At 40.6% G+C, this 26,890-nt stretch overlaps 1 protein-coding gene across 1 annotated transcript in view; it reads right to left on the bottom strand.

The window, feature by feature from the left end:
- PGBD5 (piggyBac transposable element derived 5) overlaps positions 1-26,890 on the bottom strand; it is a 169,572-nt gene that overhangs the window by 81,774 nt on the left and 60,908 nt on the right. The window lies entirely within an intron of this gene.

Genomic DNA, 26,890 nt, shown 5'->3' with positions numbered 1-26,890 from the left:
AAGTCTAGACAATCAACAAAATAATAAAATAAAACAACAAAATCAAGCCCTGATTTGTAGCATTTGCTGACTTCTGAGGTGCAAATGCTCACACTCAAAATTCAACAATCAGCTCTCAAAAGCTGGTGAGAGGTAGCTTAAGTACATGCCAGTTTTGAGTCCCCTAAAACATCACACTGAGCATGATGCCTGGGGCTTAAGGTTCTTTATGATGAAGGATAATTCTGACATTTTACACTCCTTCCCATACCTGTTTCGTACATGTGACATTCCTTTTCATAAAAATAAAGTCTAGTTCTCATGCCATCTTTCCACAAAGAATATCTAAAGTTTACAGAAACTCCACAGTTAGTTCATTAGGAAACTTAAATGATGAAGATTTGCTTAAAGATTACAGTCATGGCTTTAGCACTAGCTGAAGGGATCAGTTACAATCCTTCCATGCAACAAGTATTTCTTAAACACCTATTACATGTTTAGCGCCTATACTACGTGCTAAAAACGCAAAGGCAAACCCCCCAAATAGTCATTGCCCTCAGGTAGCTTACATTCTAATATTCCCTAGGGACAATGTATCCAGGCATAGAGTAAAGTCCATGTCTTTATATAGAAGGATGACATCATTGACTCACTACCAATAGGGTGAATATTTTTGAGTTATTTTTTATAGCTGTGGTATTGCACTTACCCTACCTATTCTTACTCTCTTACCTAGTCTTCCTTACCAGCTCTGCCACTAATTACCTGTGTGACCTGAGGCAAGTGACTTACCTTCTTTGAAGGTACTTAACTAGAGTCTGTAACCAATAAGACTGCTGGCTACTCAAAAGCAGCTGGTTTATATCCCACTTTTGACACCTAGGTGGCTCAGTGGATGGAATGCTAGACCTGGAGTCAGGAAGAACTGAGTTCAAATGTGACCTCACATTTGCTTTGTGACCCAGGGCAAGTCACTTAACCTCTGTCTGCCTTAATCCACTGGAGAAGGAAATGGCAAACCACTTCAGCATTTTTGCCAAGAAAACCCCATGGACACTATGGTCCATGGAGTCACAGAGCACCAGACCCAACTGAACAACGCTATGTGTTGGGACTTGACAAGGAAGCTAGAGATCATGAGAAAATCACCATGGAATCTGCTAGCAAGCTGGACTTTGACATTTTTGCCATATGTGTGATTTCATCCTATTGTATAGGGAATTCCTCTCCATGAAAAAAGTTCCCTCCACCAATACAGATCAGCAGATGCTCTGCAACTTAGAACCTGAAGCACAGACTTGTACAAGGTCACACAGCCAGTATGTGTCAGAATCAGGACTTGAACTCAGATCTTTCTGTCTCTAAGACTGGTTCTTTATCCACTATACCATGATGCTGCTGCAAGTTAAATTATTCACATGAACTACAAACTACATTAGGACTCAGTAACCAATGAATACAGTAAAGTTAATTGACTTCTCCAGGAACTGAATACCTAACTTTGGCCTGCTCTATTCAATGAAGGCATGATCTCATATACACAGAGAAGCATTAATCTTTATATACATGTATACATGACCTGCCCTAAAAAACAAACAAAAAAACTCCTGACTTTTTAAAGGAATGGGCCATGTTGCAAATATACACATGTACTCAAAGATCCTAAAAAATCCAGACACACAGAAATAGACAGTTTATTTCACTTGGCAGTTTATATTTCATGTGAGACATCCAATTCTAGCTCCTATCAAATACATATAATGGAATTCCCTGAAGAATTTGGGGAATAGCAGCTCAGCAGAGTCAGTGCTGCCCACATTCCTAATACACAACTGCTGATGGGGGCAACATCATAAATAAATGACTGCAGAGGACTGTGCCGAAGTGCTACATAAATACTCCATGCCTGCACTCATCATTAGGCCTGTGCTGGGCATCCCATTTGCCATTAGTTCAGCACTCAGAACAAGCCCTCTCAGTGATCCAAACCCATTTCATACGATTTCTGCTTCTATTTGCTTTCCACCACAGAGACAAACTGCCCTTTAGACTTTGTTATTGAACAGAAATCAGATTGTGCTAATGCATGTAAAAGAAATAGGCTATGCAATTTTAGGCTTTCAAGCTAGATTCAACCCCTGAACTGAATTCTTACTTTCTTAGATGGTATGCTCACATGCCTACAGCTGCAAACATGAACCACGATTTTAATTATCTTTAATGATGAGATCAAAAAAGGCTACGAGATGGGACTTTTCTCCCTCTTTTTTTAAAGGTCTGTTAATAATAGCTAATCAAAATAGCTAATAATCACTATTTTATATATTATATACATAATATATAATGTATATTATAATTATATATCACATTAGCTAATAGCTTATCATAATAGCTAATAATAATAATAATCACTTTGGGCAGCTAGGTGGCACAGTAGATAAAGAGCCAGGCCTGGAGTCAGGAAGACTCATCTTCCTGGGTTCAAATCTGGCCTCAGACACTTACTAGCTGTGTGACCCTCAGCAAGTCACTTAATCCTGTTTGCCTCAGTTTTCTCACCTGTAAAACGTGCCAGAGAAGTAAATGGCAAATCACTCTAGTATCTTTTTTTGATAAGAAAACCCCAAATGGGGTCACAAAGAGTCAGTCACGACCGAAAGGACTGAACAACAATAATCACTCTAAGGCCGGCAAAGCACTTTACAAATATTATCTCATCTGATCCTCCCAACAACCCTAAGAGGCAGACACTACAATTATCACCATTTTATAGTTGAGAAAAGTGCAGCAGACAAAGATTATGTGACTTGCCTAGGGTCACACAGCTAGTTAAGTGTCTGAGGTGAAATCTGAACTCAGGTTTTCTGACTCCAGGCGCAGCACTCCCTCCACTGTGACATCTAACAGCTTTTGTTATTCTGTGTATCGCTCTTGTTTAGTGAAGATGGATGCTTTTATGTCTACTTTTCTGCTTCTGAATCTGTTCTATATATACCATTCTCTTTTCCTTAATTGGCCATAACACAAAAATGAAGTTGGATTTTATTATTGTTGGTATTATTATCAAATGTTTTAAGACAGGAAATGCAAATTTATTCAATGATTTCTTTAAAGTAAATGAATCAAATGTTTTACTTTTTTTAAAAAAAATAAAAAGCAAGTTTTGTTTTTCTTTAATGTAAATATCTATTTTTTGTTACAGATCAGTGTGTTCCCTACCCCTAACATATAACAAAGTTCCTAATTCATTGAATATCACATTTTCTGCTTTGGAGATAAAGAGTATTTAGAACTACAGATTTAATTTATTCTCATCACCCACCTAAAATGTGGGGTATAATACAGATATCCATCACTGTGAGAGGCACAGTAATTCAACTGAAGCAACCTGGGTCTTATTCTTAGCTTCGTTCCTAACTAGTTACTGCCTTGGGTAAATCACAACCTCCCCAAACATCAATTTCCTCACCTTTCAAATGGGGAAAAATATCTTCTCTATCTACAGCATGAAAGCATTTGTGAGGATAAAATGAGAGAACAATTGGATGAAGAGCTAAAAATATCACATGAAGTATCACATTATTACGATGGAAAACATAGATGCAATAAAAGCAAGTTGACAATTAAAAAAATGCAAATCCTAATTTCCTACTGAAATCATTATAAAGTGGGAAATGTGTTCCCATGGAAAAATAGGAAATAGGTTTGAAAAAATACCATTAAAAGCTATATTAAGAGTATTTGCCCATCTTCTGTGTCACCGTTGAGCCAGATGGCCAGTTATGAAACAGAAACTTCAGTGATTATAATTTATTTCATAGAAAGGATTTATTATTATTATGAAGAAAGGTGTATTATTCCTTCAAAGCCACTATTTCTGATATGGGACAAAGTATTTGGTAAATATTTTTTGTGTGTTTGTTAGAAAAATATAGAAAAGGTAGGTTGATGCAATAGGCAGGTAAGTGACCCATTTTAAGCAGCTCCCATTTCATTCACTATGACCTGTTTGGATAGGTTTCCCAGGGTAATTGTCTCCCATACCTTACAAATTCATAGCAGCATAGTACTACATATTGTAGAGACAGAGCTAAGAACTCATTGAGTCCAACTCCCTCATTTTATAGATGAAGAAACTGAGGTACGAGAAAATTAAGCAACTTGACCAAGGTCACACAAGTAGCATCAGAAGCAGGCTTTAGCTCAGTTCCTCTAAAATCAGAGGCACTGTTTGTGGAAGATCTAATTTATTTTTAAAATACCGCTAATAAATATCAGTTTATATTCTTACTGCTCAAACGTCACCTATTTCTGTGGTTCTCCATCACTGTACATACTGCCAATTTCAGTTCTTCATTCATTAATATAGCACTACAGAAGGAGCATCAGACTTTTAGCAAAAAACGAAGGACAAACAACAGCACCTCTCTAAAAATTGCCAGATATTCCCAAGAAAATCAATAGCCTCTTGGTGGGTCTCCCTTCTCCAAGTCTTTCCCACTTCAATCTCTTCTCCATTCAGCCACTAAGAAAATTTTCCTAAAGAATAGGTTTGAAATAAATAAATTTATATAAAAAAAAAGAATAGGTTTGATCATGTCACTCCTCCCCCCAAAAAAATTCCAGTGGTTCCTTATTGCCTTAAGGGGCAAGTACAAAATACTCTATTTGGCATTCAAAGCCATTCATAGCCTCTTCCTTTCTACTTCACTCTCTAAAATGCACTCTTTGATCCAGTGATGCAAGACTTCCTGGCTGTTCCATAAACAAGACACTGGAGTCACTATCACCTCTGAGCATTTTCTCCTGCTGTCCCCCATGCCTGGAAAACTCTCCCTCCTCTGCTTAGCTTATTGACCTCTCTGGTTTCCCTTAAATCCCAACTAAAATCCCACTTCCTACAGGAAGCCTTCCTTAACCCCTCTTAATTCCAGTGTCCTTCCTCTTTCAGTTATTTCCTATTTATCCTGTATATACCTCACTTTGTATATTGTCTCTCCCATAAGATTGTAAATTCCTTGAGGGTAGGGACTGTTTTTTGTCTCTTTTTTGTATTCCCAACACTTGGCACAGTACCTGGCACATAGTAGTCACTTAAATATTTATTGATTAATTGAAGTGGTTTCTAGGCTTTTTTGACCTGCTTGTTTTGGCAACCAATTCTATCTGTTAAACTTCCATAGGAAATGGTGACATATGTCTATTAGACATCTCCATCTGAAAGTTCCATAGGCATCTCACTAGAGCCCATTAGCTTTCTCCCCAAACCCATCCCTCTTCCTTATGCCCCTACTTACATTGAGGATACCAACACCTTTTCAGTCACTCAATCCAGCCCCTTTCAAAGCTCTGACACTATATTCTATAACTTTAAAAATGCGACTCAGTTTCATCTGTCTTGAACCACATCAGACTCATAAGACCGATGTTTCAAGTTTTTTATAATGGGGGGAGGGGAGAGTGCAACATTTATAAACTTCAACACAAAAGCCATTCTATTTACCACCATCTCATTGCAACATAATTTTCTTTCCAAGTTTTTAGTTGTAGTTTTAACATGGTGGGTTAATTTTTCATTGTTTTTAGCACAAAGAAGATATTAATAAGACAAGTATTATTTTTAACTTCCTCTTCTTTCAACACTAATGCTACACTGGGCAATACTTCCTTGTGACCCAAAGCACAGCAAGGATCCATAGCCAGGCCTAGAAACCACCTTTCTGGCAAGTGCTAAGCTAGAAATTGGTCTTCCTTTTGGTCTACTTTGTATTATGAGTCATAAATTTGTCTTATTTGTGCTACTGGAATTTTCATTTTTCTTTGTGACCTCAGCAAACAGAGCAAGGGTTCTTCACCCGAAGCCCACAGGAAGAGTTCCTATAGATCAGATCAGACAGATTCAATTCCATTCAGTAAACATTTATGAAGCACCTCCCATGTGCAAGACACTGTGTTAAGCAAAAAGAGGCAAAAGACACTCCCTGACCTCAAGGAGCTTGTAGTCTAAGGAGGGAGACAATATGCAAACAAACATTGACAAAGTAAATTACATTCAGGATAAACAGGAAATTATTAACAGAGGGAAGGCATTGGAATTAAGAGGGGTTAGAGAAGGCTTTCTGGAGGAGGCAGGATTTCAGTTAGGACTTAAAGGAAGCCAGGGAGGTCAGTGGTCAGAGAGGAGGAGGGAGGGCTTTCCAGTCATGGGGGACAGCTAGATTTCAAGGGGTCTGTGAATTTGGATGGGAAAACAATTAAATTGTTACTTTAATACAATTGATTTTCTGTATAATCTTATGTACTTTATTTATTTAAAAGCATTATTCTGAGGAGTCCATGGGATCTAGCACAAATGAAAAAGGTTAAGAACCCCTAAACAAGAGGGATACCTTCCACATAATAGGCATTGAATAAAGTGCTTAGATTTCTATAGTCATCAAGGAAGAACTCAGAAAAGACTATAATGCTTGTGCCTCTCATAATAACCCTGGCAGGCAGGTAGCATAAACAATACTAGTTTTACTTTGCAGATGAGGAAGCAGAGTCTCAGAGAGATCTAACAACTTTCTCATCCTCAGCACATCCCTAATAAAGTAAACTATTATTGTCCCAGTTTTACAAATGGGGAAACTGAGGCCTAGAAAGGTTTAAGTGACATAGTCATTTCGGTAGGAAATAGATGTGTCAAGATTCAAACCCAGCACTTCTGCCTATGAGACCAGTATCCTTTCCACAGTTTGTGATGAATTGATAAGGCAACTGCCTGGGCCCTTAAAAGAATGAAAACCTTAACCCAGGAGTGCTTAATCTTTTTGTATATGTCACGGATCTCTTTGGTGAAACTTAATAATAATGTTTTTAAATGCATAAAATAACAGAGGGTTACCAAGGAAACCAATCATACTGAAATATAAGGAAAAAAAATTTAAGTTCACAGACCCTACATTAAGACTCCCAGCTCTTACCCAACTGTCTTTCTTCACATTAGATTGGCCCAGGATTGCAGGAAAGAAAGGCCTGAGGCAGCAACATATGTTGGAAAAAGTATTGAATTTAGATAAGCTGACCTCAAACCCCAACTCAGCTACTTCTTGGCTGTGTGACCCTGGCACAATCTTTTACCTTCTCTGACTTTCAATTTCCTTATGTGTAGACTGAGGGGATTTTACTGGATGACTTTTGCTCTCTAAATCAATGCTCCCATGATCCTACATGGAGAAAACTTTCCATTCAGTAGGAGTGCTCAGCCTGTTACCATCACAGTGAATTGCACTCAGCTGACACGCCCCAGTCCCATAAGGGATAACCAGGCTCTCTCCCAATTCAGGTGTCTCACTGCCTCAAGCAAACCATCCCTGGCAAGCTTGGTAACTGCATTTCTATGATGACAGTCTAGGGAGCAGCAAACAGAAAGGCATCATTATTGAAAAAGTTCCACCACTCAGCATTCTACTTCCTTCTGACAAATCTAATTACCTGGGTCAGATTGGACTGTGGACATGTTTAGAAAGCAGTTGCTTTCTGTTTCTGTTCCCCCCCCCCCCCGCCTCTAGATTCCCTTCGTATGAATGCGTTACTCAGCTAGAAAGGTCAATTGCAAAGCACACACACGCGACTATTCATGATCGGCACACATAAAGCCAACAAACAGAAGTGACTAATCAAAATTGAAAGCTATTATAAGACATAAAACTCTGTAAATCATACCTAACAAATGCATGATAAACGCCTTCCCCACCAGTGACTCACTAATGTGCTCTGATTTCATAATAAATAACTTATTTGCTCCTGGGAGGAAAGGTACCATCTAAACACTACGTATTATTAGACCGGAGGCAACCCTCCTCCCATTGTCTCCTACCTCAAATAGGAGTTCTCCAAATTGGGGTGAACATAAGACATAAGACAAGTAAGTCACCTAATAAATCCTAATTATTTCACATATTCCTCAGAGAAAGGGGGTTGTTCTCTGTTAACACTAAGTGGTAGAGAAATTGGTGAGTATTTTACTTTCCCAACTCCCACTTTCAATGGGATCCTTTGATTTTTTTTAAGTGGTATTGAAGCAGACTGGGTAGAAGAGATTAAGCTACTATATTGGTCCATAAGCAAAACTGTGTAGCAGGAAGAGATTGTCTTTGGCTTCCCCTGCCCCCTAACACAGTCTTGTCATTCCTCCAGGCCTGTCTTTCCCTTCTTCCTCACAGATGCACGTCCTATGGGTAGCAGAAGTGTCTAGTAGAAAGAGGACAGGGCCAGAAGAGTTGAGCTTAGTATTACCCAGCATTTTATTTATATAGTACTTTTGGGTTTGCAAAGTGCTTTCCATATGATTTCATTTAATCCTCACAAAAACCCTGTAAACAAGGAGCTACTGTTATTTCTCAAATGGGGAAACTGAGGCACAGAGTGGTTACACACTTGCCTAGGGTCACAGAGCTAATAAGGATCTGAGGCAGGTTTTGAACTCAGTTCTTTCTGACTTCAAGCTTTATTCAGTCTCCTTGCTGCCTTGAGTCCTAGCTCCAAGCACACTTGCTGTATGACCTCAGATAAATCATTTCAATTTTCTGGGCCCCTCTTCCTTCTTTGCAAAGAGAGGATAGTATCTGTGGTTAGTAAGGAACAGGAGTTTATGCACTGTATCATCACTTGTCTTTTCTGAGCTTTCCTGATGACTAAAATCTTAGCTGAGAAGGACTTAGGGTAAAACTTCAAGACACCAGAAGGTCTTTAAGACTCAAAGGAATAAGGCTATAAAAGGTAAATTACAGGTGGTAGGATTGATGTCAGGGGGCAGGACAAGGGACCCAGTCCCTGGTACTTTGAGAAATATCTTTCCTTGGTGGTTTCAGTGACTCCCATGAAAACAGCTATTCACTGCAGGATATGAATAAATGATAATTTGATACGCAACTTCAAAAAGGTGGCTACACCTTTGGCATTTATGTTTTAAAATAATATTTATCTTCAGAATTATTATTTCTTAATTTCTTCCTGTTTCTCCATTTACCTCATTCAGTTTTCCTTAGTTTTCCAAATGTAGATGGTGATGTGTGTGTATGTATGTGTGTGTAGGGGAATATCATTTGCCACAACAGTTCCAAACCTTTTCTTTTCTCTTCAAGCCTCCCTTACCAAGAGAGGACCTTGTCTCATATTTTACTGAGAAAATAGAGACTATTCACTGTAAGCTGCCTTTTCTCCCTTTTCCTACATCTCATATCCCCTTGACATCACCCTCCTCCATTCCTTCCTCTTTTAGTCCAGTCTCTCATTAGAAGGAGACCTTTCCTATCAATCTTCTTCATATGATTGATTCTATCTTTTCCCTTCTATCTCCTCAATCCCCTTAATACCTCCCCCAAGCCAGTCTTCAATCTCTCCCTAACTACTACCTCCATCTCTTCTGCCTAAGAAAAGATCCAAGTCTTCCCTATATGTAAAAAAAAAACCAAACATGACCAGACCCTACCATCCCTTCTAACCATTGTCTTTTTCTCTCCCTTCCATTCTCAGCCAGATTTATCTTTCTTGACTTCTCTACGTTATTTACACTGCTGATTATCCTTTTCTCCTAGATAATCTCTCCTCTCCGGGTTTTCCAGAAACTGCTATCCCCTGGGTTTTTCCCACTTCTCTAACCAATTCTTAATCCCCTTTTCTGCATCATTATCATCATCATCACCACAACTACCATCATTATCCATATCTTACCCTCTAACTGTGGGTATATACCAAGACTCAATGCTGGATCTTTTCTCTTCTCTCATTACCTTCTGTTACTTGGTAACCTCATTATCACACTTACTTTTCCCATCTTTATCTTCTTGGTTGCCAGATATATATGCCTACATACATACATACATACATATGTACATAAGTGTATATGTATACGTATCCAGCTTTTATCTGAAATCCACTCTCACATGACCAACTGCCTAATGTGTATTTCAGATTGGATATCCCATAAGTATCATTCCTCATCCCTTACTCCCCTCCCCAACTCACCCCTCTTCTAACCTTCCTATTTCTGTCAAGGGTCCTACCATCCTTCCAGTTATCCAGGTTCACAATCTCAGTGACTGTCAACTTCTCTCTCTTCCTTACTGCATATATTTAATCAGCAGTCAAATCAGGTCATTTCTACCTTCACAACATTTCTTGCCTTTGTCTCCTCACTAGTTAGTTGTAGTTACTATTAGTTAGTAGTCTCCTCACCAGTTTGCTATAGTTACTAGTAGTTAGGAGTTTTGTGAGTATACAACTACCACATTAGTTTAGGCTACTATCTCTTCACATCTGGACCATTGCAACAACTTCCTATTCAATCTCCCTGCCATCTTTCTCCACTCCAATCTAGGCCCTACACAGCTTCCACAGTGATATTCCACAATCATTGGTCTGACCATGTCACTTCCCCTCACTCAATACATTTCAATTGCTTCTTATTGCTCCTAGAAATAAATATAAACTCTTTTGTCTGGCATTTAAAGGCATTCATAACCTTTCCCCAAAATACCATTTTAGGCTTATCAGACATTACTCCCCATCACATATTCTATATTCCAATCCGGCTGGCCTTCTCAAAACTTCTCATGCTTCTCAGTGCACTACCCATCTCCACACCTTTACACAGTCTGTCCCTTCTACCATCCTCAGCATGCCTGGAATGTACTCCCTCTTTGCCCTACCCTCTTAATATCCCTACTTTTGCTCATGACTTGGCATAAATGTCCCTTCTGCATGAAACTTTTCCTGCTTCCCACAGAGACTAATAACTTCCTCCCCATATTATATGGTTTCTATTTTGTATTGTTGGAGGTGCAATTCTAATGGCAGCACCCTCTTAGTTCAGGTTAGATGTTGGGATAAAATGAGGCACTCCTAAGTCATTTGACATTTAACTTAAGGAAGTTTACTTTGCCCCAACACAGCAAGAATATACAACAATGATATAGTGATGCTTAGCTTCTCTGGAGATGACCTCTTTCACCTCCATTTGGGAACTCAACTAGTCATTGGGTCAGCAGGGTATGGCAACTGGCGTGGTCTTAGACTCCCAAGTCCGAGAGGCCCAGATTCCACATGGCTGAGACTTTTAATGCTCCTAGATCACAAAGAAGCTATTTCAGGCAATCCAGGGCCAATCAGGTCCTAGGAACAGCTTTGTTCTGACCTTACCTCCTATTGGTTGGAGGGGTAGGGAAGGAAGTTGAGACCAATCAGGACCCAGGAGCAGCTTTATCTTCTTTTAGGTAAAACTTTCTCACCTTGTGAGTGGGCGAAAAAAAGTTGTGTTTGGGCTTATTTTACACACACACACACACACACACACACACACACACACACACATTGTACATTGTGTACCCCCCCAATAGAATGTAAGTCCTTGAGGACATGGATTTACAATTTTATATTTGTATCCCCAGTGTTTGACCTATAATATGTGCTTAACAAATATTTACTAACAGATTGCATTCACCATAAAGGGTTCTTTTGGACTCAAATAGAACATCCAAAGAGTGACCCAAGGAGTTCTAATCTATTTCTCTGATAGAGGGAAAGAGCTTCTTCCCTCCTCAATTCTTTGTCAGTCTAAGAAAAATAACAATAACAACAACAAAGATGAAATGTTTGAAAAGTTGTAGGGACTGTCTGAGAACAATTGAAAATTAGGTCTGAAACACATAATATGATGGTCAAATACTTGCTCATACTCTTCATCCATCATAAACATTATTAACAGGGATGGGTGTCACTAGGGGGTGGAAAATTGACTGGACAATACTCAATCCTTTCGGCTACTTCCTTCTTGTTAGGTAGGGGTAGAGTGGAATTTCCAGGCTATGCCCTCTCCTCCTCTCTGAAGACTGTTGGCCTTACCATGTTAACAACCGCGACTTTGTTTCTGTTTTGTTTAGAGCCTGTTGGCCAATATGATGACCCTTAGGTCTACATGATCCCCTCCATTGCTATTTTATGCTTTCATATCAAATGAAAATTAATAGGACGATTATAATACCACAAAGCCCACAGTTAGAAAAATTCCTAACATTCAGAACTTTGTGTCTATAATTCCCTTCCATCTGTATATTTGAGACAAGATTAGGATATCAGGACACAAGCAAAGAATCAAGGCCGAATATATTAATGTTTGTTACTGGATGGGGGAGGGGAAGGCAGTCTAGGAAAGAGCAGACCTTTTCTTTGAACTTCAGTCTCAGTCTTTGAAGGCGCAATGGCCTATTTCAGTCTCTCCCTTTGCTGCTGCAACTCCATCCTTCTTTTAGTTTCTCCTTTCAGTGTCTTCTGTCACTTGTCATCCCTTTGCCACTAATACCTTGCAGCTTGTCTCATTAAGCTGAGGGATGGGAAGTGATTTCTCCTCACGTCTTCCTCTCAGTCTGCTGCCTTGCAGATTATAGGTGCCTCTTTGAAAACTCATGGTATGACTCAAATCCCCCTTCTGGCTCAAATATCATGTTAGTTTAAATAGCTATGAGAAGACAGAGAGGGAATGCCGGTCCCTCCGAACTTATAAATCCAAGAATGTCAGTTCTCAAACCCCTATTATAATTCTCTGCAACCAAGTGTACTGTTTGTCATGAGGCGGAGAAAGAAAAGTGGCGGTTAGCAGATGTTTACTTCGTGAAAAGTGAGTTCAATGAGAGCCCAAATCAGAAGGGGTATGTATACTGATGAGCAGGTGGTCGGTCCCAAGGAGCATGAAGCAAATACCAAAAAGAAAAGGAAAAAGGAAAGGAGAGACTTCCTTCTCTTTGACTATTTGTAAGTTGGTTTCATACCCCATAAAACAACAATCCACACTGAAGCTACAGTGCTCTGGGCCTCAATTGTATTTCCATTCGTCCAAAAAAATATGTTTTTTGAGAACCTACCAAAGGGAATTCACTCTATTAGGTACTGCCCCCAGAGAGTTGAAAGTAAAACCCATCACTTCCATATGCCAAGTTAAGAGCCTATGTCTAAAAAAAACCCAAAACACCTCATATGATGGGGGTAGGGAGGAAGAGTCTCAGGAATATGCAAGTTGGTTTGATTGAAAGAGCATAAGAGGGGCAGCTATGTGGTACAGTGAAAAGAGCACTGGCCCTGGAGTCAGGAGGACCCAAGTTCAAATCCAGCCTCTTATACTCACTATCCGTGTGACCCTGGGCAAATCACTTAACCACAACTGCTTCCAGAAAGAGAGAAAGAAAGAGAATAAGTAAGAAAGAGAGAAAAGAAGAAAGAGAGGAAGAGATAAAGAACATGAAACTTAGCACCATGAGATCTGAGTGCTACTACTGCTGGCTCTTTCATTCAAATAAACTTAGCAATTTCACAATCTTTTGGGGCCCCAGTTTCTTCATTTTCAAAATGGGAGTCAAGAGAGCCAAACCAGATTATAGCTCTGGTCCCTTCTAGTGCTTGAAAAAATATTCTTATTCTACAGCCAAAAAGCAGGTAATGAAGTTGTGTAGACTGCTGCTTTCCTGGAGATATGAATTAAAATGCACACCAAGAACCCTAGTCTGAGTATATACAGAGTTTTACCGAGACAGAGCCTGTTTAGATTCTGAGAACAGAATGAACACAGTCTCCTTCAACATCATATACTGAATCAGGCTTCCTGGGGGAAGGGAAAGAAAATTCATTCCATGGGCATCCCACCTCCCAGAGAGAAAAATCGAAAAACCAAAGGGGTCCAAAAGATTCTAACACTAGTAGTTATAAAAAGATAGGAAGCTTCTTTCCAGGCCGAGAAAAAAAAAAACAAACTACTTTCAAGGAAGAAGAACACCTTGGGTTAGAAATCTGGCCACACTCACCAGAGTGGAGTATAAGTAACAGAATCAAATGTTCTTTTACATATAGGGTCAGAGTTATGTCAGGGTCACATTGGCACATCAGGGTTTAGATCAAGTGCTCTATACTCAGATCCAGCCAGCGATGTGTTGGTCATGGTTTGGCTGAGGGTGAAGGAGAGAAGTGGTCTCTAGTTCTGGGATCTAGCTTTGGCAATTACACTTCATCTATCTTCTTCCTCCACCAATATTATTACATAGTAAGAAGATGGCTCATACCACAGGTGTGCCAAGTCTAAGAAGGCAATCCCTAGCCTAGGACCATGACTCTTTCTCTTTAGGTCACTACCACAGCTAAATATTCCTCAGTCAATGAGTCAGTATGGAAAGTGCAATAGGGTTGACCAGTCCCTAATGGTCACATTAGTACCTGTCTTGTAACCAACATTCTTCCACAATCAGTAGAAAGAGGGAGGAGTGATAGTCATCCACAGCGTTCAGTTTCTGGACATGTTTATCCTATCCATCTGTGATACCCTCAGTCTCCATAAGCACCATCTCTGGGGGACCTACAGAGTTACCTATCAGGAACAAGAGGCAGTGTGGTGTAGTGGATAGAGTGCTATTAGACTTGATAGTCAGGAAGACCTGAGTTCATAATCCTACCTCAACTAATTACTCTTTGTGTGATTTGGGGCAAATCACTTAACTTTCTAAGGCCTGTTTCTTCCTCTGTAAAATGAGGAGTTTGGACTCAGTGACCTACAGAGTTCAGTCTTAGAAAGACAAATAGGATTAGCTTGTATCAGTGTTTATTTCCCTCAAAGTGAGCAGCATGCATGTGGCCATGCGAGGGAGCCAGTCTGGAACTGAGCTCACTTTGGGGTTAGTGTGCACAGTTTATATACCTTTTCAGGTGGGGCTGATATCACTCCACCATCATTTCACACCTGGACCCAGGAAATACCTCTTTTATAAGACCACCCCTCAGATTTGGGCTATCTAGACAAAAGGATTTGTCTCCACCCAAATTTGAGTAGAACACAATGGGCTTCCCTCCCTTAGATTAAATTACTTGCTAGCTTGGGTCAGGGCTGACCAAGCACAAGGAGAATCAGTGCAATCTCATTATCAGTAATGACTTTCAGAAGAAAAACTGAGCTTAAAGTCAGGACCCTGGGAGAAGGGGGCTAGGGGAAACTCTGAATCTTCAAGATATTGGTTATTAATAGTCATTTTTCACACCTGTAAGGCCCCCTCCAGCTCTAAGTTTCCCTAAGAGGTGTAGTCCAACCCTGGACAGGTGATGAGCAGAAGCAGCATCATTGTTTCTTTTCAGATAGAGATGAGGCAACTGGTGGTGACTGGGCCTGTGATCAGTTCAAATCCAGTCCCAAATACGTGCTAGCTGTGTACCACTGGATAAGTCCTTTAATTTCTGTTTGCCTCACTTTCCTCAACAGTAAAATGGGAGATAATAATAGCACCTTCCTCAAAGGGCTGTTGTGAAGATCAAATGAGACAATATTTGTAAGAAAGTGCTTAGCACAGTTCCTGGCACAAAGCAGATACTTTATAAATGCCTATTTCCTTCCCTTCTCTCTTCCGCTGATATACTGCATTCTCCGTTTCTTTTCTATCCTCTAGGGTAGCAGTATCTCTCTCAAATGAAAATGGGAGCCACTAAACCATATATAGGGATCTGTGCGGGTTGCATATTGACTTAGAAAACCACATATTATTATTGTTATCTGTGTCTATTATATTTTTATTCATTTTGTTAAGTATTTCCCAATACTGGTTCTGCCCGGTGTAGGCTACAAGTGACTTGCTCAAAGTCACAGGGAGCAAGAGGAAGTGCTGGGATTTGAACCCATGTGACTCAAGGTGCAGCACTCCTTCCATTATATCACTTTGCTTCCCAACTTCTCTGCATCTCCATTTTCCTCACATATAAAATATAGCAGGATATTCTTGACCCAGGGGTACATGAACTTGTATGGAAAAAAAAACCTCACCTTTACTTTAATATCTATTTATTTCAACGTAATTGGTGTTGTATTTTACTTCCTATATTTAAAAATGTTCTGAAGGATCCAAAAGAAATTCATGACAATTTTTTTTCTATTGATTATCTCCAATTGATCTTGTCTATATCTTATTTGTACATTGTTGTCTTCCCCATTACACTGTGAGCTCCTTGATAGCAGGAACTGTCTTTTGCCTTTCTTTGTATCTCCAGCACTTAGATTAAGAGCCCCTGCACTAGAGTATCTCTAAGGTTCCTCCCAGCTGAAATACTCTATAGTTCTTGGTGCTTTTAATACTCCTAAGTTCCCTGTGCCTACCAATGTACCTGAAGTCACCAGAGCCTTCTATGTTGTGTATCGCATAGATTCACCACCTGGGCTTCACCAGGCTTAGGAAGGTATCGCCCCACTAGCTAGAATTGCACTTTGAGAAACTGAGTCTATAATCAATGGATCTTGGCCCCATTCTTAATAGTTCTCCAAAGAGCAAGGCTCCATAGTATAGCTCAAGCAATGAGGAAATGACTCTCTGCCTGGGATGTGAGTAAGTGATAAAGCACCATATTACAGAGACCCAAAGGCAGGCTAACTCTCCCTAAGATAGAAGGAGGTGTCAGGCAAGTCTCCTGTCAACATCTACCTAAGATGAACTGAAGGAAAGGCACTCAGAAAGGAGACGCCAGCCTCCTAGGCAGGGCCCCTGTGCTCTGATTGATGACACATCGCCTTCTGCAGTCAATTTACCTGTAACTGTGACTTCTGCCCATCTGCTTCTTCTGAACAGAAGTGGAAGGACAGGGCTCGGACACGCAGATGCTTTGACTAGAATTTCTTTTCTGAGGGTGACTGAGAAGATAAATCCACCCTTGTACAAAATGTTTTGGCAGTGACAGTGGCAGAGAGAGGGTCAGGTGTGGTTGATGCACTTGAAAATGCTGCTTCGAAGTAACACCTAGCACTCAAATAGTACTTTAAGGTTTACAGAGCATAAACATAGGTTATCTCACCTGACCTTCATAACAACATTGTGAGGTAGGTGCCATTATTATCCCATTTTAAAGATGAGGAAACTGAGGATGAGAGAAGTTAAGTGAAAGTGGATAGGCCACCATCGTGCATCTGAGGCAGGATTTGAACCCAGGTCTTCCTGGACTTCAAGTCCAGTGATGCAGCCTTTAGAGGTTCCCTTGCTATACCTTTTGATTTTGGTGATGAAGGCTAAAGAAAATCACTCCATTTGGATTGCAACAGTTGGCTCAGCTCTTCCCACTGAAGTTATCTTCTCCAGTTTTGTCCTAAACTGGCAACTGGACCTATTGGCCTAGAATCACATAGCCGAGACTCCATGGTTCCCTCTCTGGGTAATCTCTGCCATGCCAATTCCAGCAAGAGGTTCCAGATCTGCCTTTCATTCTCCTTTCTTGGCCAGCAGAGCTGACAGGATTAGCCCCAGGACCCACAACTACTGTACCCTTGGCTCTGGTCCTGGTTTTTATTCTAACCAGCTGCCTGTTTTCAGAATTTTATACTGGATTCCTATACTGCTTCCCTCTGCCTTCCTTACTTATCCTGGGAAAGTCTTTAAAACGATAAAAACAATGAGAGAGAGAGAGAGAGAGAGAGAGAGACAGAGAGAGACAGAGAGAGAGAGACAGAGAGACAGAGAGAGAGAGAGACAGAGAGAGAGAGACAGAGACAGAGACAGAGACAAGGACAGAGAGAGACAGGGACAGAGAGCTAGAGACAGACAAAAATGGAAAAACAGAGACAGAGAGATGGAGAGACATGGTGAGAGACAGAAAGATGGAGACAGAGACAGAAAGATGGAAAGATGGAGATAGACAAAGAAATGGAGAAACAGACAGAAACAGAGAGACAGACACAAGGAGACAGAGAGATGGAAAGATGGTGGGAGAGAGATGGAGAGATGACACAGAGACAGAGAGAGATGAGATGGAGACAGAGAAAGAGAGAAGGAAACAGAGACAGAGTGAGAACAGAGAGATGGAGAGGGAATCAGAAATGGAGAAACAGAGACAGAGAGATGGAGAGACATGATGAGAGAGAGACAGAAAGATGGAGACAGAGATACAGAGTGATGGAGAGAGACAGAGACAGAGAGATGGAGAGAGATGGAAAGACAGAGAGACAGAGAGATGAGACAGAGACAGAGAGAGATGAGATGGAGACAGAGAAAGAGAGAAGGAAACAGAGTGAGACAGAGAGATGGAGAGACAGAGAGAGAAGATATCTATGATTGGACATGACAATTAAATTCAGTTCATTTCCCTTCAAAGCTCACTGAGTCTCATAATAGATATGCCTTAGATTTGTTTCTCAGATTGAAGAAAAGGAATGCTATAGCATGATACAGTGCAAAGGTAAAGACAGTCTGGGTTGTGCCATTAACTACCTACGTGACTTTAGGCAAGCTCCTTTGATCCTCTGAGTTTCTCATGCGTAAAATGAGGAGGCTAGAGTAGATGATCTCTAAAGTTGTATGCAGGTGTAAGGCTCTGCTGGTAGCTGAGCTATGTGAACATGCTCAATAACAGGGAAAAGTCCAGGAATGTAAGGAATTACCAAGGTCAGCTGCCTGAATGCACTGCCACAAACTCACTGAGACCATAAGAATCAACCCAAATCATCATCCAAATAGAAGAACCAACATAATTCAGCAACAGGAGAGAGGTGATTTGGGGTACATGAGTCAACACTCATTCTGATAAGCAACAAGTATTCAGAATGGAATCAAACAACATGGGGAGCAAGGGATAAAATGGAGGGCATGGAGCAAGGAAGACCTGAGTTTGAATCCTGAAAGTGATGACTTTCTAGCAAGTCACTTCATCTCTGTGTGCCTCAGTTTTCTTATCAGTAAAATGGCAATACTAATAGCACCTACTTCATAAGGTTGCAATAAGGATCCAATGAATTAATATATGAAATGTATTTTGCAAACCTTAAAACATTATATAATTGGTAATTATCATTGTTGTTATTAGGCCCTGCACAGGAAGAGATCATGTTGATGTTTAAACACACAAAAAAGGGCAGAGTTTTTATTTCTGAAGAATAAGTCATCAAGTTATTTTCAGAGGGTTTGGTCATGAATTTCTTTCCACCTACTCCCCTCTTTCAGACAATTTTGTAAAACTACTTCCAGTGATTTTTCACTGCCTCTATTCCCAATCAACAGAGCACTAGAGATGTCTATATCATAGCATTACTTTTCCTTGGCAGTAAAGAAATCACATCTTCTCCTTTACAGCAAGGACAATTAAACAGGGTTTAGATGGAAAATTCATAGAGAAAATTCATGGGTAGAAGAAGTCAGCTTAGAGTTAAGGAAGGAAGGAAGGTAAGAAATATTTATTAAGTGCCTACTATGTGCCAGGCACTTTGCTAAGCACTCTATAAATCAGATCCCATTTCACTCTCACAAAAACCCTACGAAGTAGGTGCTATTATTATCTCCATTTTTCAGTTGAGGAAATTGAAGCTGAGAGGTTAAGTTACTGCCCAGCACCACACAGTTAGTTAGTGTCTAAGGCTGGATTCAAACTCCTGGCTTCCCAAAACCACTTAATAAATGTTTCTTGCCTTCCTTCCTTAACTCTAAGCTGACTTCTTCTACCCATTAATTTCCTCTATGAATTTTCCATCTGATCATATTACAGCCAAGGAAAAGAGAACAAAAAAGAAGAAAAACCAAAACTCTCCAAATTCTTTCCCGTCCACCAATTTTATCTGTATACAGAACCATTCAGCAATCTGGGCCTGAAAGATGATAGCTTTAAACATATATATAGACATAGACATAGACATATGTACATATACACACACACACACACACACACACACACACACACATACACAGAGCTCAGGAGTTCTTAACCTGGGGGTCTATGAACTCTTCATTTTGGTTGTTTTTTTAAAGTAACTATACATCAACATAATTTATTTCCTTTGTAACTAATGTATTTTATTTTAAACTCTTAAAAATATCATTCTGAGAAATGATTCAAAGGAATTACCAGACCAGCAAAGCGGTCCATCATGTAAAAAAGGTTAAGAACCTCTGCTCTAGGCTGACATTTAATGACCCCCTAACAATTTGGATCTAACCCATCTTTCACTACTTCCTTCACATATTCCATGGTCCAGTCAACCTATGCTACTCGTCACTACGTGTTCTCTTAATTACTGCCTATTTATCTTGTAGGGCAGCTAGGCAGAACAGTAGATAGAGTGCCAGGCCTGGAGTCAGACAGATTTATTTTCATGACTTCAAATCTGGACTCAGATGCTCACTAGCTGTGTAACCCTGGGCAAGTCACTTAACCCTGTTTGCCTCAGTTTCCTCCTCTGTAAAATGAGCTGGAGAAGGAAATGGCAAACCACTCCAATATTTCTGCTAAGAAAACCCCAAATGGGGTCACAGAGAGTCAAACATGACTGAAAAACGACCTAATAACATATTTATCCTGTATATAATTTGCTTTGTATATATTTGTTTGTATGTTCTCTCCCCTACCATATTGTAAGCTCCATGAGGGCAGGGACTGTTTTTTGCCTCTTTTTGTATCCCCAGTGCTTAGCACAGTGCCTGGCACATAGTACACGCTTAATAAATGTTTATTGAAATGAATGGAATGTTCCTTCCTCTCTTGCTCTTTCTTCTATATGCCTTTGATCATGCTATCTCCCATGTCTGGAATGGACTCATGCCAAATATGATCTAGTTGAAAGAGCTCTGGAATTGTAGCTATAGGTTCAAATTGTGGTTCTCTGTCACTTGCCATCTAAATGACCTTTGACAAGCTACCTTACCTGTTCAGGCTCCATTTTCTAAACTGTAAAATGAGGGCATTGAATGAAATCATAGGATCACAGAGAACTGGAAGGGAACTCAGAGGTCATATAGTCCAACCTTTTCATTTTAAAGGGGAGAAAACAGAGGCCTGGGGATGGCAAATGACTTATCTAGGGCCACACAGGCCCTAGTGAAGTGTCATAGGTAGGATTGGAACCTAGGGTGCTTAATACCAAATCTAGCACTATTACCATTATACCACACTGCCTCCAATGTGACCTTCCAGCTCTAAAGCTATGACCCTATTAACTGCCTGTAGAAATTCACCCTCTCCTTCAGGTTAAATCCATTCTCTCCTCTAAGCCTTCTCTGATTCTGCCTAGTGAAAGTAAGATGCTTCTTCTCAAGTTTCTCAGGTCTGTTGATACCTCTTTGCCATTATCACATTCTGCCTCATGTCACGGTCATTTCTGTGCATGCTTTATGCCCTAAAGTATCTTATTTCATCCTTGCATCCTTAGCATTTAATACCATGTCTTTTGTTATTATTGTTCAGTCGTGTCTGACTCTTCATGACCCCCTTTGGGGTTTTCTTGGCAAAGGTACTGGAATTGTTTGCCATTTCCTTCTCCAGACCATTTTACAGATGAGGGAATCGAAAGTGTCTTGCCCAGGGTGTCACAACTAGTAAGCATCTGAGGCCAGATTTGAACTCAGCAAAATGAGTCTTCCTAACTCCAGGCCAGGCACTCTATCCACTACACTCAACTGCCTTACCATGTCTTTCAAGAGGTGACTGCTTGATATCTATTGAATTGATGTATACTTAGGAAAATAGGCATCATGTCCATTTCCAATGTGCTTCTATGCAAAAGAGCTAATTAATAGAAAAGCTAGAGTATATTCCTGAATATGTCACTGACTTACTAAGTGACTATAGCCAAGTAACTACCTCTCTATATATTCTCTTCAAAGTGAGAAAAAAGGACACAATTAACTTCCACCTGCTCCCTGCCTCACAAGACTCTTGAAAGGACAAAAGCATCTGTGAAGGCCATGGAGTTTGCCAGAGATAGTGCTGGCTAATGCAGTGGCATTATTTCTGTCAACAGCAAAAGCTCAAACAGGAAAATGCTCCCAACCACTAGGCAAAGATGATCACCTTATATCCAGGTTATTTAAAAAAAAAAAAGGAAAAAATATATGTCTGACCTTTGTTTCAGGATACTGTAATTTCTGAGTGTTTCCAAAATCTGAAAGTAAAAGGCTTTGGGGATAGAGTCCTTATCTTGGATGGAAAACATTTAGAACCTTCCATGTTAATTAAGGTAAATGGCCTTCCCTGGGTTTATGGTTTGGCACATGCAGTTTTAGATTGGGAAACAAAGGTCCACACAGGGAGCTTGAGGACTGGAGGAGGCAGGCAGTACTTTAATGCTGCTTTCCTTTCCTTAATTACATAGTGAGATTAATCCTGTTGTGAGTTCCTGGTTCAGACACCAAATCAGTATAATCAGCGGCCAAATAATCCCTATTATCCTATAGCATCTGGGCTGAGCCCTCCAGGCAGCCCCACGTGGACTGAATACTGGGCCAAAATGGCAGCAGTGTATGGACTCCAACAGCATTCTCTCTGGAAACCCTTTCTGAAGGTTAGTTATTCTACGAGGGCAGTGCGGCTCCTGCCACCTTCCTTCTGGACACATGATATCTCATCCTAACTGCTAACTCTCACACACAAGAGCCACTTACTTCTCCTGCCAAGGATCTGCTGATTCAGGCCTTCCCCACCTGGGGATGTACAGCAGAAGGGAAATGTAGCGTGTTACACATGCTAAGAAGCAGGAGACTGAATTTATCATTTGTAAATAAAAGTCAATGCGGAAGTGACCCCACATAATGAGACTTTGAAAGCTTTGGAGGTCAACCCCTTCATTAGTGTGCAGGACACAGGAGCTCCAGAGGGCCACTGACCTCTGCTTTTCTGAGATAAGTCTCAGGACTCAAAAGGGGGTTTTGTAGGCTTTATTTGGGAAAAAAAAAGATTAACTTACAAAACAGATAAATCTGTTACCAAGAATAAATATAAGGGAGCAGCTTGAGAGGCCCTAGGAAATACATGGGCTCAAATCAATAGGGAAAGATGGGCTGCTATTTAGAAAGATAACTGACCCCCTCTAATACCTCTGGATGCAGATTTTTGTGGTACAGAAATTTCTGGTCGAGGACCTCAGAACAGAGGTTCAGAGGTGAAAGGAACCTCAGAGCCCATCCAGTCTGTTGTTGTTCAGTCGTTTCGGTCATACTGTGATCCCATATTCAGTCATATTGTGATCTTTGCGATCCCATTTGAGGTTTTCTCGCCAAGAAACCAGAGTGGTTTGCTATTTTCTTCTCCAGTTCATTGCACAGATGAGGAAACCGAGGCAAACAGGGTTAAGTGACTTGTCCAGGGTCACAGAGCTAGTAAGTGTCTGAAGATGAGTCTTCCTGACTTCAGGCTCCTCTATCCAATGTGCCACCTAACTGCCTGCCATTAAGTTTAAACCTCTACTTTTACAGATGATGAAATTAAGACCCAATGAGGTTCAGTGGCTGCCCAAAGCCACACAAGCAGTAAGCATCAGAAGTGGAATTTCAATCCAGATCTTCTGCCTCCTACAGAGTAGTGTCCTTCTCCCTGTACTGCAGTTGGCCAGAATAATACTGAAAGCATGAAAAGCTTGGGCTCTGGTTGGCCAGTTCGACCCAGCTGGATTCGTCTGATTGGTCAGCTCTACCTCGTTGAATTCCTGCTGATCCTTTAAGACCTAACTCCATTGTCACCTTCTTCACACAATCTTTCCTGATCCCTGCCCTACGCCAGAAGCTCTCTTCTCTGAACTCCTACAGCAACCTGTGGGCACCTCTCTTGTGACACTCATACTTTGCATCTTATTTGTTCATACCTCATCACCTACTAGACCATAAAGGCACTGCTTTAGCAGGTTTTTGTTTGGGTTTGTTTTGTTTTGTTCCCTGCCACTCACAAACCACAGCCTAGGGGCCACCTCATTAATGTCTGCAGGGCTGTATCAATATCAGGTTTCCCCCTGGCATCCAAGATGAGAGTGATGGTGAAGAAGTGTCATCATTTGTTACTTAAATACTGATTTCCCAGGTTACTGAGCACTACCTTGATTCTGGAACTAAAAATATTTCCCAACAATATTATTCTGGCCCCTTCTTATCCAGATCCTATCACCTGATGACATCACCAACACCTTCCCCAGTGACCCCAGTAGTGGTAGATATCACACCACATAAATAGTCTTGACCTCTTTACCATACGGCGCACACTCGGCATCCAGTGCGGCAGCTGACTACCTCATCTACCCTCCTACACACTGCTGACAGCTAAATCGTATCTAGAGCAGCATCGTCTTCCACCACCCCCAGGGTCCTTTTTTGGGAGCACAAAGACATCAACTATCTTTAACCGTTCACTGAGCCCTAATGAGCTGTTTGCCTATCTCATACACCTGAGCATCCGATCCATGTTAATTCTAACAAAAGCCAATGAGGGTTCCAATAAAGGATCCAATCTTCCCACCTTGCCTATTGAATCACATCTGTCCTTCAATGAATTCCATAAAGCCCTCTCCAATTTCTCCAGCCAACGTTCCCTTCTCCTTGCTCTGAATTCTTATTACAATTACGGTTTGATTTAATATACAATTTGGCTCTTGATTGGTTCTATGGTTACTTCATGTGGGTCAGTCCCACTTCCCCAGCTAGACTATTAAGTTTCTGGGGAACAAGGGCCATACTTTTAGGCAGCACAGTGGGTAGAGTGCTGGACTTGCAATCAGGAAGAACTGAGTGGAAATCTTGTTCCCTAGATGTGTGACCCTGCACAAGTCACCTAACCTCCTTCCTCAGCCACCTGATCTGTAAAATGCAGATAATAAAAACACCTACCATGCAGGGTTGTTGGTGAGATCAAATGACACAATATTGGTAAACCTTAAAGCACCACATAAATACTAGTCATTTTTATTCTTTGATATCTTCCAGGGAAGCCAGAACAATACTTATCACATAGTAGATAGTCAATGAGTACTGGGGGATTGAAGAAATGGGAATGCTGGGCATTGAGACAAGGATAAAGAAAACACAGATAGACCTGCTTCAGTTGGCTAAAGGCAAAGGGTCAGCTCAGAATAGGTAACAGCTGAATTCTTCAGCCCTGATCTGTAAAAAAAAATAGCTTTTTAAAAAATATTAACTCATTTCCCCCAAAAAAGAATGAGACTTCCTTTATGAAATTAACATGCTTGGCTTCCTTGAAACTCCACAATCATGTCTTTTCTACTGCTGACTCATCCTAGAACTTTTTCCTAGTGCTTGAGGTCCCTAGCCTTGGAACAACCTACTATGGCTCACTCAATATGGAAAAGGCCACCTTACCACCTTCTCCCTCTGGTGAGCACCTCCTGGAGCCTCCATTCTGGGAAGGGGCCCGAGTCAACCGGTCTTTGTTTTTCTGTCAGCTCTGTTCCTGACTTGCTCCAGACATCATGGCCTTCCTCTCCCCTCCTCCTCTGCCACCCAGTCTCTCCCTCTTATATGTTGTCTTCCCCATTAGAATGTAAGCACCTTGAGGGCAGGGATTGTCTTTCTTTTTGCTTGTATTGCTATCCCCAGTGCTTAGCAAAGTGCCTGGTATATAATAAGTGCTTAATAAATTCTTGTTTCTTCCCTCTCTCCTTTCCTCCCTCCCTTCCTCCCTTCTAATCCCAAGTTTGAATATGGAAGGGGCCTAAGAAGTCATTTCTACACCCATCCCTGCCACCTCTCCCCCATTTACAAATAAGGAGACAGAGGATCAAGATCAGTTAAAGTGATTTGCCTAAGTTCACACAATAATTAGAAATGGAAAAAAGAGGATTTCAACATAGGGTTCTCTTATTACAAATCCAGCATTCTTTCCATTGAATCACATGGATTGGGATATATAACAGTAGGTGCATGAAAAGGTTAGAATGGCCAGAAATGCATACAAAAGTGAGGCTCTAATATAGAAGTAATGAAATTTTAGTTGGAAAATTACCCAAAAGAGGCATCGTATGATAGACTTGTTCAGTTATGTCTGACGCTTCATGAACCCATTTGGGGTTTTCTTGACAAAGATACTAGAGTGCTTTGCCATTTCCTTCTCCAGCTCCAGATGAGGAAACTGAGGCAAACAGGGTTAATTGACTTGCCCAGGGCCACACAGCTAGTCAGTTTCTAAGGCTGAATTTGAACTCATGAAGATGAGTCTTCCTGACTCCAGGCCAGGCACTCTGCCATCTAGCTGCCTGGTATTTGATGATTGTGCATGAGGCCATTCTTTTATCTTCATGGACAACTTTTGTACTCATTACCCACATATTTGTCTCTAGTATTGGACTATGTAATTTCCCAACATAATTCCTGCTTGGGAAGGGTTTTAGAATAATAGAAAATAAGAGTTGGAAGGGATTTCAAAGGTCATTTAGTCCAATCCATGTCCAATACATGAATCCTAGGGGTGTGGTCAACCAGATTCTCCTTAAAGACCTCCAGAAATGGTTGCTTTCCCACCTATCCAGATGTCCCATTCCATTTTTGGACCTTACTAATGTCATCAAAATGACTGGCACATTGTAGGCACTTGGGAAATGTCTATTATGTTGAATCCAGTGGGGCACATTGCAAACTATTCAGTACCACTTCATTCCTGCCTTAACTAAATGATTAGTTGTCCCGAGCAGTTATAATACATATTTCTAAGACTCCTCTAGCATAGTGTAGTAGAGCAAACAACATATCAGAAATTGAGACCAAAGATCAAATACTAGCTTTATCACTTACTATGAGATCAATCATAGACTAAGTACATAATAATAGATGATCTTTATATAATACAAAAATTTGCAATATACACATATACATATATTTCTTCTCAAAAGATCCTCAGAACAACCTAGTGAGGTAGGTGATATTGTTATTTTCATCTTACAGTTGAGGAAACTGAGTCTATAAGAGGTTAAAATGACTTGTCCAGGGTAACACAGCTATTAAGTGTCTGAGGCAAGATTTAAACCCAGTGTTTCTCCACTCAAAACCCAGCACCCTACCCATTGCACACCCTCCAACATAACAAGACATGAAAGACTGTGTCCAAAGAACTGCAAGTTAGCCAGTATAGCTTGATCTTAGAAGGGATTAAGGTGTTAAGAAGGCTAGAA

The sequence above is a fragment of the Phascolarctos cinereus genome, unplaced genomic scaffold (assembly GCF_003287225.1).
Source record: "Phascolarctos cinereus isolate Bilbo 61053 unplaced genomic scaffold, phaCin_HiC Scaffold_5;HRSCAF=322, whole genome shotgun sequence".
NCBI lineage: Eukaryota > Metazoa > Chordata > Mammalia > Diprotodontia > Phascolarctidae > Phascolarctos > Phascolarctos cinereus.
This window is presented reverse-complemented; position numbering and strand designations above follow the sequence as displayed.